This window comes from Euleptes europaea, chromosome 2 (assembly GCF_029931775.1).
Source record: "Euleptes europaea isolate rEulEur1 chromosome 2, rEulEur1.hap1, whole genome shotgun sequence".
NCBI lineage: Eukaryota > Metazoa > Chordata > Lepidosauria > Squamata > Sphaerodactylidae > Euleptes > Euleptes europaea.
In genome coordinates, this window is record NC_079313.1 from 52,971,476 (window position 1) to 52,983,953 (window position 12,478).

At 41.9% G+C, this 12,478-nt stretch overlaps 1 protein-coding gene across 1 annotated transcript in view; it reads left to right on the top strand.

Annotated features, from left to right (window-relative positions):
• The window catches only part of LOC130473521 (uricase-like), a 69,223-nt gene that overhangs the window by 30,223 nt on the left and 26,522 nt on the right, over positions 1–12,478 (top strand). The gene's annotated exons all lie outside the window — the stretch shown is intronic.

Genomic DNA, 12,478 nt, shown 5'->3' on the forward strand with positions numbered 1-12,478 from the left:
AAAGAGAGACAGCTTGCATTGCAATTCTCTCTTCTTCCAGCAGAATTAAATTTATGCTTACTGTGGTGTATTAACAACTCTGTTCCTTTAATCCCAGCTAGTGCTAGTCCATTCCAGGACTTGGTTGGGCAGGAACAGGGAGGAAGGAAGTTGTTGTCACTGCAGTTCCAAACTGAGCAAGAACTGGACTTTATTAAATGGTGCTCCTGTTTGAAGCTATGCTGTCTCCTTATGCTGATGCCAAGCATTAAAGGTAAAGGTAAAGGTCCCCTGTGCAAGCACCGGGTCATTCCTGACCCATGGGGTGATGTCACATCTGAGCGTTTCCTAGGCAGACGTTTGTGTACAGGGTGGTTTGCCAGTGCCTTCCCCAGTCATCTTCCCTTTACCCCCAACAAGCTGGGTACTCCTTTTACCGACCTCGGAAGGATGGAAGGCTGAGTCACCTTGAGCCGGCTACCTGAAACCGACTTCCGTTGGGATCGAACTCAGGTCGTGAGCAGAGCTTGGACTGCAGTACTGCAGTTTACCACTCTGCACCATGGGGCTCCTGATGCCAAGCATTAGGGCACAACATTTACTTATTTGTTTATTTTTAAAATTTATTTACATTATTTATAGTCTGCCTTTCTCATAGGGACTAAAGGGAGATTATACATAGTGAGCCAGTACAATCACAGAAACGGGGCATTCAATAACCAATGCATTAGGACTTTGGAACCACCAGAAGGAATTGAAAAAGGTAAAGGTAAAGGTCCCCTGTGCAAGCACTGGGTCATTCCTGACCCGTGGGGTGACGTCACATTCCGACGTTTCCTTTGTTTGCGGGGTGGTTTGCCAGTGCCTTCCCCAGTCATCTTCCCTTTACCCCCAGTAAGCTGGGTACTCATTTGACCGACCTCGAAAGGATGGAAGGCTGAGTCAACCTTGAGCCGGCTACCTGAAACCGACTTCCGTCGGGATCAAACTCAGGTCGTGAGCAGAGCTTGGGACTGCAGTACTGCAGCTTACCACTCTGCGCCACAGGGCTCCTATAGAAGGAATTGAAGCATAGCATAAATATTCACATGACACATTAAGCGGCACAGAAATTATACAATCGGATTCTATTTACAAAACACTATATACAGCAGTAAAGACCACAAGTCACTAATCATTTATCCAAGTTTGTGAAACCATTTTGTGTAGTGCAACCCTATTACCTGCACAGAAAAGCCCTCTTGAATAGTTTAGTTTTGTGTTGTTTGCAGAAAACCAGGAGAGTGGGAGCCTTCCTGACTTCCTTGGGCAGGCCATTCCATAAGGTGGAGGCCACAACAGAGAAAGCACATGGTTGTTGATTTCACCCATTTGCAGGTTGGCACCTGTAGAAGCCCCTGCTGACTTAGAATCATAGAGTTGGAAGGGACCACCAGGGCCATCAAGTCCAACCCCCTGCACAATGCAGGAAATTCACAACTACCTCTCCCCCGCCACACCCCTAGTGACTAGAAGATGGCCAAGATGCCCACCCTCTCATCATCTGCCTAAGGTCACAGAATCAGCATTGCTGACAGATGGCCATCTAACCTCTTCTTAAAAACCTCCATGGAAGGAGAGCTTACCACCTCCTGAGGAAGCCTTTTCCACTGAGGAACCGCTCTAACTGATAGAAAATTCTTCCCAGTGTCTAGACGGAAACTCTTTTGATTTAATTTCAACCCGTTGATTCTGGTCTGGCTTTCTTGGGCAACAGAAAACAACTCAGCACCATCCTCTATATGACAGCCCCTCAAATACTTTGACTTGAGCAAAGTTGTCAGGGTGGAGCTTAGGGAGAGAGGCAGTGCTGCAAATAAGAGCCACGAAGGGCTTTGTATGTGATCGCCAATACCTTAAACTGAGCTCAGTAACAGATGGGCAGCCAATGGAGCATCTGCAGAAAGGGAGTAACAAACACACTGTTTAGCTCCCGTTAATAGCCGAGCTGCAGCATTCTGGACCAGCTGAAGTTTCTGAGTTGATTTTGAGGGGAGACCAATATATAATGCATTACAGTAGTCTTGTCTTGATGTTACTGTCGCATGGATCCAAGTGGCCAGATCAGCTGTATCAAGGTAAGGGGCCATCTGATGAGCTAGGCTGAGTTGGAAGAAAGCCTTGTTTGCAGCTGCATTAACTTGCTTCTCCATAATAAAGCTGGATCCAGTATGACCCCAAGGCTTTTAACTGAGTCAGCAAGGGTAAATCGAACTCCATCAAAAGAGGGGAGAATGATGTTCTTCAAGACCTCCTCCTTCCCAACAAGCATTATCTCTGTCTTTTCAGGGTTTAGTTTCAATTTGTTCACTTTTAGCCAGTTAACCACAGTTGCCAGACAGCGATTCAGGACCTCTACTGTATCACCAGGAGATTTGGATAAGGATATATACAGCTGAGTATCATCAGCATAATGATGATAACCAACCCCAAAGTTATGAATGGTTTGTCCTAGCAGCTTTACATAGAGGTTGAAAAACATGGGGGATAGAACTATGCCCTGTGGAACCCCACAAGATTGGTCCCAAACCAACAACAACTGGTTTCCAATAGCAACCCTCTGAGTCTGATCCATGAGGAATGATTTGAACCAGTTCAATGCACATCTCCTGATACCTACTTCTGCCTCCAGGTGCCTCAACAACTGTATCAAAGGCTGCAGATAAATCCAATAACAACAGAAAAGCTTGGGCATTGTTTACACTCAGACAGAGATTGTCAACTAAAGCTAGCAGAGCTGTCTCTGTCCCATCGCCTGTCCTGATTCTGAAGCCAGGCTGAAAAGGGTCTAGGGCAGATGAGTTATCCAAGAAGATGGAGTTGATTCACTACCACTCTCCCAGTCACTTTGCCCAGGAAGGGCAAATTAGAGATCAGGCAATAATTGGCCACAACATTTTTCTGTAGGGATACTTTTTTAAGTAGCAGATGAATAACCCCCTCTCTGAGTAGCTGAGAGAAGGTGTCCCAAGTTAGTGATTTAAAAAAAATAGATGCTAAGGGTTTGTTGATGTGGTCCTTACATGATTTTATCAGCCAGGAAGGGCAAGGATCCAGGGTACAAGTAGAGGCCTTCACAGATCCCAGGATCTTGTCCACATCCAGCACAGAAACTGGGTCAAAATGATCCTTAAATTGCCCACACGGTGTATTAGGCCTTTCTTTTCGTATACCTATGTTATAACTCATATCTAGATCGAGCCTAAACATTGGCGATGTGGGAATAATAAAGAACCTCAACAACACTTACAGACAGAATAAAGATAGTCAACAAAGGAAAATAGTTGAAAATCTCTTCAGGCAGGCAGAGAGTTCCAAAAGGAAGATGTTCATACGTCCAGAAATTGTTGCTAACAATAGAAGGCACAAGACTTGGATTATAGGAACCCATGACATTACTGGAGACTGGTACATTCACTTGGTTATTTAGTGCTAGATGACTCCCATATGAGAGAGCTAATTCCATTGGAAAGCATTGCATTTTGGGTCCATGGATATGATTGGAAGGGCACAGGATAGAGCAGTGTTGGTTAAGCATAGCAGGAATTTGTCTGGTCAGCATTTAGAAGAGATTCTGGCATATTTTGTAATTTATTGTTTTGACTTGCAAATTCCTGTTTCTGTTGTGCTTTTTACTTGTGTGAATTAAACCCATTAATTTTAACTTTTGCAGAATTTTTGATTTCCTTGTGCTGAAATGTTAAATTTACACGTTTTTAATGTTATATTCAAAAAATGCCATAAAAGAAACAAACAAGTTGGAAATGCCAGCAGTGAAAATGGGTGAAATGAAAAGGCTCGTGACAAAAATTTGCAGAAACAAAACGACAAAAGCATATTTGTTCATTTCTGGTGTGTGGATGGGAGAACTTCTAGTAATTCTATGCAAGTTACTTGGAGTTCAACGATGGAAGAAATCTGGGATATATCTGCAATAAATAGGTCAGTGATGTGAGGAAGTCTTTTCAGTGGTATTGGGTATACACGTGTGCAAGTAACTATTTGACGCAGTAGTTACCAAGTAGTTACCAAGTGATGAACTGGCATGTGTAGCCCAAGCCAGAGTCTCTATATCATACAGTATTTTTGCAACACAATTCAATGCAAAGTTCTTCATGTTAACAAAATGAATGTAAGACAAACACCAGCAGATAAGTGATAGTATCTAACTATCAAGTTCTGAAGACTTAAAGACCCATCTGTTTTCAGAACAGGGGGTGACAATTCCTTTCCACTGAAGACTATTCTTTTGCTCTCTACTGTTCCTTTGCTGACCCACCCCCACAGAACAGTGGGCTGCAGTGGGAGGGGAAAGTGAGAAAATTTCATTCTGCAATGTCTGCTGTATGAGTGAATCTTGTTGGATATGAGCCAGTATGTTCATAATGAGAAAAGTTATATTATATGTTCTATTCCAGACCAATTCTTCTTTGCATCTTCTTTTAAGTCTTTATTGTAACATATTATTATATGCTATGATCAGCACATGTCAGTTTCATACATTTAAATTGTTGGCTCTATGTTTTGTAAATATCTATTATGATGTGTTAGCTGGTTTTGCACCTACTATTTTGGTAGCATCCTATTTTACACTAGACTATTTTGTCCTATTTCTGAATCAAAGGGGCTTTATAAAATAAAATAAAAATATCTATGAATGTGCATCAAAGAAAACAGAGAAATAGCCTAGTGGATTTTTCTGGGCTGAGAGTTCTAAAGAATAGACTCTACTAGGGAAAAGGCCCTGTCCTGAGCCCCAATCACATCCATAAAGGGAACACAGAGCTTAGCTTTTTAACTCATTTAGATGAATAATGTTGATTTCTTTTTAACTGAACTAAGATAGTAGATGAACAATTATGACTCTGTACAATATGTTTTTACTTTGACCATAAGAAGACCCATGCTGGATCAGATCCGAAGTCCAACTGGTACATCATTCTGTTTTGCTTAGTGGCCAAGTTATTGCCATGGAGGGCTAACAAACAACATAGAGGCCAAGGCCTTCTCTTGATGTTGCCTCCTACCACTGGTATCCAGAGCTTTTACTGCCTCTGAACATGGCGGTTCCCTTTAGTCATCTTGGCTAGTCACCATTGATGGGCCTATCCACCATGACTCTGTCTAATCCCTTTTCAAAACCATCTATGCTGGTGGCCATCATTATGCCCACTGGCAGCAAATTCTATACCTGAATTACTCACTGAGTAAAGAACTTCTCTATATCTGTCCTGAATCGATTACCCATGAACTTCATTGTTCTAGTACTGTGGAAGAGGGAGAAAAAGTTCTCTCTTTCCACTTTCTCCACCCAAGCATGATTTTTATAAACTTCAACCTTATCAAAATATTGTCGAAGGCTTTCACGGTCAGAGTTCATTGGTTCTTGTAGGTTATCCGGGCTGTGTGACCGTGGTCTCGGTATTTTCTTTCCTGACGTTTCGCCAGCAGCTGTGGCAGGCATCTTCAGAGGAGTAACACTGAAGGACAGTGTCCAGTGTCTAACCCTGCCACAGCTGCTGGCGAAACGTCAGGAAAGAAAATACCGAGACCACGGTCACACAGCCCGGATAACCTACAAGAACCAATTCAACCATATCCTTCCTAAGTTGCCTTCCAAAGTCACATTTTTAAAAAACTGAAAGGTCTCAGTTTCTTGAACCTTTCCTTAATAAGAAAAGTATTCCGAACCCTTAATAACTGATTGACCTCTTCTGCACTTTTTACAGATAATGATTCAACTGTGTACAATATTCCAAATAGGGGCACACCATAGCTCACAATTTAGTACACAAGGGCACTGCAAAACTGGCTGTTTTATTTTCAACCCCTTTCCTAATATTTCCCAGCATATGGTGTGCCTTTTTCACCATGCTGTACATTCAGTCAATATTTTTATCAAGCTTTCCCCTACAATCCATCTCTATCTCTACCAGTTCAGATTCTATTAGCATAGCTTTAAAGTTGGATGTTTTTTTAAAAAATTGATGTGTATTATCTTGCACTTCCCTTTGTTGAGTTTAATTTGCCATGTTGCTGCATGAGTGATCCTCCTGGAGCTCTTCACAACCCATCTGAGTTTTCACCATCCTGAAGTTTGGGACCACACCTAAAACATTTGTCATTTTTCTTTCCTATAAACGTTTTACAACCACTTGTAGCACTTGCTTTCACTTCCTGGTTTCCTTCAAGGTGTAAACTGCAAATCCTCATTACGTTTTATTTTTTAAAAAATTGCCCGTCCCTTCACAGGAATGCATCCCTGACATATTTCTTCCACTGGGCAAATTTTTCAAGTTCTCTGCACTAGCCAGATAATGATTCAAGGCTGGCTGAATAATATTGTCCCTTATGTGAGGCTTGCCTTCATACAATATTGTCAGCAGGCTTGACAGAAACTTGAGAAATACAGGATCATAGACTTAGTTCCAGCTGCTAGATTTGAGTCCAGTAGTACCTTAAACACCAACAAGATTTTTGGAGTATAAGCTTTCAAGAGTCAAAGCTTCCTTCATCAAGTACAGTAGCCTTCATTCTGACCTGTGAATCTCTAGTCATATTTTGCTCCTGTTTTTCTAGTCCCCTGTTTTCTGTTCATTTGAACATGGTCCTCAGGTATGACCTTGGTTTTATTGTCTTGTGTGCATGAGTGTGCGTGAGTGTGCATGTGTGTACACACAATTAGTTATATAGTGCCACGATCGGTTATATAATCCTTCACCACTAGTAGTATGAGAGTGTGCATTTTGTGTCTGAAACACTCTTGTCTTATAATTTCCAGTTTGGGTTAGATCCAGGCCATGTTTTCTGCTGTTGGAAGACATTTCCACCAATGGAAAAGAGGGGGCCATTTTCACCAGTTCTCTGCCCCCCAACTGCAGACCCACCACTTCACTTCCCATGCTGTTTCCAGGGCTCCACCAACCCCATCACCACAAAGCCAGAGTTACAGAGGGCACGGCTGGCTGTTGTAGAAAATTGGCTTTTATAAGTCCCATTCTGCTCACACCAAGCCATTGTTGGCAACTATTGTGGAATTTGGTCACATATAGTGTTGCTTTTGTGAGGAACCATAGTACATACTTAGAATAGGCTCTTCCTGTTTGGGAGTGTAGAAATACTGTTGTTGTTTTGGCATGACATAGGGTTGCCAACCTCCAGGTGGCACCTGGATATCTCTTGCTATTACAATTGATCGCCACACTACCAAGATCAGTTTCCCTGGAGAAAATGGCTGCTTTGGAGGGTGGACTCTATGGCCATTTATGCAGGGTCAATAGTGATGCTTGCTCAAAGCTCTTTTAAAAAATGCAACCTTTAAAATGCTTATTCATAGTCCCTACGCAAAAGGAGACATTCCCCCCACCCCCACCCGCCTGCTCCTTTGTTCCTTCCGTTAGCTAACCGCCGTTTGCATAGCTAATGCGCGGCTGTCGTTTTGCATGCTTCCTTGAGGGGATTCTTCGGTGCGGGGGCGGAGCAAACACAAAAGGTTGCGTTAAAGGGGCTCTTAAGAAATGCAAAGTAGGTATGTGCCGGCTTCGCAGTCACTTCCTGTATGATGGTTCAGCGTGAAAAACTAAAAAAAAATATGCGGGGCACTTCAGCCTGGAACACGCTGCTAATTATCAAGCATAAACGGCCTATGGCACTTACTCTGCTGAGGTCCTTCTTCTCCCCAAACCCTGCCCTCCCCAGGCCCCACCCCCAAATCTCCAGGTATTTCCCAACCTAGAGTTGGCAACCTTAGCAAGACATCATTTCTGGTACAGACCCCTTTAAAACCATGGCCGAACAATGATAGAAACTACCGTTGCTCCATGAACGCGTTGATTGGAGTTAAAAGTACTCTGATTCAGGGATTCAGGGAGCTGACTGCTCACAAAGCCGCTGGTGTGGAATTATCCTTATAGCAATTGTCAAAAATTGGTTGTTAACACAAGGCTGAATTGAGCCTTTTAGTTTTTCGCAGAGGTAGGAATCCCATATCGGTATAATTTCAGCCTGCATGATTGAACATTCTACCACACAAAAATAAATATATCCCCAGATAGAGAAATACATAGCAAGGAGAAGGCTACCCACAAGTGAAATTCTTGAGAGAGGTGAGGCGTGGCGTCAGCCCTGTTCACCCTCCCCTGGAGAGAAATCTCTTAAGGGAAGCAGTTAAACAGGGATGTGAGGTGGAGTAATTTTCACATAGAACCTGTAGTACAAGACGTGACTCTAGCCTGGAGACTTAAGCATATTATCAGTGCTTCATGGGAAATTTAGCTGATGTTTCTACTGTTTAAATGCAAAGACAAAAGTAGCCCTCATGTAAGTTCTTTAGAAGTCAGTGTTACTCCAATAAATGTAGGTCATCACATAAACCAACATCCACATTTTTTTAACAGTGCTGTTACATAAGCTACTTGATAGAGTACCCCAAGTACAGGAGTTACATTTGTTGATAGAAATGTTGAGCAACATAGAAGGAAGGGAAAAGAAACAGATTTGCAAATTATTCAGTAGAAATTTATTTTCTTTATTCAATATTCATAGTAATGGAGTAATTTTAGTTCTCTGATTTTAAATTACAAACTCAAATTATACATAAAACAGGTATTGTCAGGACTCAACACAAAGAAGTGAGACTATTCCCAAATGCAGGGTTGAAATGAAAATTATTTTCCTCATGTGTTAGGTGGTGGCCCCAATCCAGAGATTGTTAGTATCCCTTAAATTCCATTGAAATCAGTGGCCTGTATCCTACCACTCCATTATGCCAAGTTTGAAGCCTTCTTCCAGCCTGAGGAGACTTCCTCCAACTTAAGAGGAGCTTCCTCTAACAGAAGAGCCACTTAGGTTGGAGGAAGTCTCCTTAGGCTGGAAACACTTCCTTCAGCCTAAGGTAGAATCCTGCCCAACGTGTCTTAAAGTATTTGTGACTGACTTCTATTTATTTCAGATGACTAACTTTTTCTATATTGTAGCTTATGACTGTCTTGATTTCAATGTGACATAGATAAAAACCTATATTTAAAAAAAATCACGCTGGCAGTGTGGCTCAAAATAGATAAGACCCTGAAAGATTCATGAATTTTTCCAGTATATTTTTAAGCTTAAACTACCTGTCCTTTTTCCTTTTAAAAAAAACTAATGACAACATGGGGGGGGGGGCTTGGTTTTGATTAGCAAAACCATGCAAAGATAGAACATTACCCCCCACCTTCTACCCTATGATTGTGTTCTGAGTAAATCTTGCAGCTCTTGATCTGTACAAATGCATTCATAGCAAACTTTCCAAGATGATGCTGCAAACCTCAGATATGCCAGGGAAAATTCCACAAGCACTTATTTAATCTTTCTTTTTTTAAAGAAAAAAATTTAAACAAATTAAAAAAATATTTCTTCAAAAAAGAAAGAAAACAAACAAAGAAAAACACTTTTTAAAAAGATACATAAAGACAAAAGTATAACAACAGTCATGGCAGATCTACACATAAATTTCTATAGGTTTCCAAATATATAAAAATAAGTCCCAATGCAATTGTAGTCTATATGCCATGCATTCAAATACTGATAGGGTTCTAAGGTCCTCAAGCCATTGATTTACCAGATGTGGGCTTTTATCTTTCCAACATTGTAATATGAATCTTTTAGCTGTAGTAAGGGCACATTTTTGTTGACCATTGGCTAGCCTCCAAGTTACAGGCAAATAGCTTAAAAGTACATAGACATCTTCAAAAACCAGTGAACATTCTAATACAAAGTTAATATAATAACTTCTTCCCAGAAAAAACAAATGACTGAGCACACCCAAAGCATATGTTTAAGGGTCGCATGTGGTAAGTTACAATGCCAACAATTAGACACTTCATTCAGTCCTTTGCTAAAGAATCATTGTGGTGTCCAGTATTTCTTGAACATATTTTTTGCTGAATAAGTCTCCACTTATGATCCATGGAGAGAGCCGCTATAAAATGTAAGACCATATCCCATTGTTTTGGCAAAATAGGGTGATCTAGTTCCTTATTCCATTCATTTCTGAGACTTTGCATGTCATATTTATTAATCAACATCAAATATTTAGAAACAAATATTGTAGATTTTGTTTTCTGCCTTGATTCCATTAGAGTTTCTAGGAGCGAAGGGGATTCTGAGACACTTAATGCCACAGGGCCTTATTTAGATACCAAAATAAAGAAATGAATTTATTTGTGGCTAATGTGTCAGATAAAACAGGTAAAACAGAAATTGACCATATAAAATATATGTTTACAACCAAGGTCAACAAAATTCTGGAATTCAGATACCAATAAATGTTGCAACTGTAAATATTGCCATTCTACATAAGGTGACAAGTTATATGTAGACATCAGCTCAGAAAATAGCAAAAACTCATCATCATAACCTATCAATTGGTCCAATGTAAAAATCCCGTCGGTCCAAGCCTTCCATAAAAAAGACTTCCTCCCAATTTTTAGATTTGGATTGGCCCATAATGTTAATTTAGCACATGAAAATGGATCAAACTGATATTGTTGTGCCATCATACCTAGTGTTCTCTAGTTTCAGAAATTGCAAGAGGAATGGGATCCACTCTAGCATAAGCAGAACCCACTTAGAGAGGGGCAGCAGACAAGGAGCCTCGAAAAGAGCCCACGATGGATAGTCCAACTGGAAGGAGTGATCCCAGTAATTAGTACAAGTTAAAAAGTATGCCAGATGATATAAACTAAAATCAGGGAGACCGAATCCTCCTTCATTAAATGGAAGTTGCATCCTCTTTAAAGAAATCCGAGGAGGTGAGGAACCCCACATACATTTCTAAAACAAGATATTAATTTTATAAATATATCTGCAAGGTTTATAGAAAGGAATTTACAATATTGGGGAAAGGAAAAACTGTATGTAGACATATAGGTTGGACTTTAGGAAAGCAAATTTTAACAAACGTAAATTTATGCTGGGTAGAATCCCATGGTCAGAAATACTTAAGGAGAAGGGAGTTCAAGAAGGGCGGGAGTTTCTTATAAATGAAATACTGAAGGCACAATCACAAACCATTCCTATGAGAAGGAGAATGGGAGGAGCCTAAAGAGGCCAGGGTGGCTCCATAAACAGCTTTTTAAAGATTTGAGAAATAAAAAAGACCCATTTAGGAAGTGGAAGGAGGGCCTTATAACCAAAGAGGAATATAAACAAATAACTAGTGGTTGTAGGGAAAGTGTTAGGAAAGCTAAAGCTCAGTATGAGCTTAGGCTAGCGAGAGATGCTAAACACAACAAAAAAGGGTTCTTTTCCTATGTACAGAGTAAGAATAAGAGCAAGGACAAGATAAGCCCATTGCGGGGACCAGAAAGTGAAATTGTAACAGGAGATGAAGACCGGGCAGAACTGCTCAATTCCTACTTTTCCTCAGTCTTTTCTTACGAGAGAAACGGTGCTCAACACGGCATAAACAGAACACATGATGAGGGAAGGGGTTTGCAACCTAGGATTGGCATTGGGGTAGTGTGCAAGCACCTAGTTTCTTTAAATGAAACAAAGTCCTCAAAGCCAGATGAATTGCGTCCAAGGGTACTCAAAGAACTTGCAGATGTAATTTCTGAGCCTCTGTCCATTATTTTTGAGAAGTCTTGGAGAACAGGTGAGGTGCCAGAAGATTGGAGGCGGGCAAATGTTGTCCCCATCTTCAAGCAGGGGGAAAAGGAGGAACTACCGACCCATCAGCTTGACTTCTATACCGGGAAAAGTTTTCGAACAAATCATCAAACCGTCCTTGAGCATTTAGAAAGGATGGATCTGATCACTAAGAGCCAGCACGGGTTTCTCAAGAATAAGTCATGTCAGACTAATCGTATCTCCTTTTTTGAGAAAGTTACTACCTTGATGGATCAGGGGAATGCAGTAGACATAGGCCATCAACACATGGCTCCTTTGTGCCAGTAAAGGTGCACACTTTTTTAAAGCGGGAACCTTTTAAATGTGGGAAATCAAACGCATGGCACAAAGGAGCGCCCAGTGGGAGCCGCCGCTGCTCTTCTCCCCTCCACCTCACCGTCCCCGGGTGGAGGCAAAGGGAGGCTGGCAGCGAGCAGAGGCTGCTGCAGCCAGGGACTGGCAAAGCAGCCGCCGCCGCCCTGCCATCCCCCGGGCAGCTAAAGGATGTTGAAGCTGAAAATTGTGTGAGGTTTGTTTAAAAAAGGAACTCAGCGAAAGTAAACAGGAGGGAAGCTGGCGGTGGGTGGACTGGCGAAGCCGCCACCCTGCTGTCCCTCAGGCAGAGCAGGGGAGGGTGGAGGCGGAGTTGGCGGAGGGTGGAGGCGGCAGGGACTGGTGGCCGCCGCCATCCCCCAGGCACAGTGGGGGGGGGAACCGGAGGCTGGGACTGGGGAAGCAGCCCTCTCAGCCCTCCTCCTCGCCTCACCTCACCTCTAATTGTGGCTGCTCTCTCTCTCTCACCGCCTCCTCC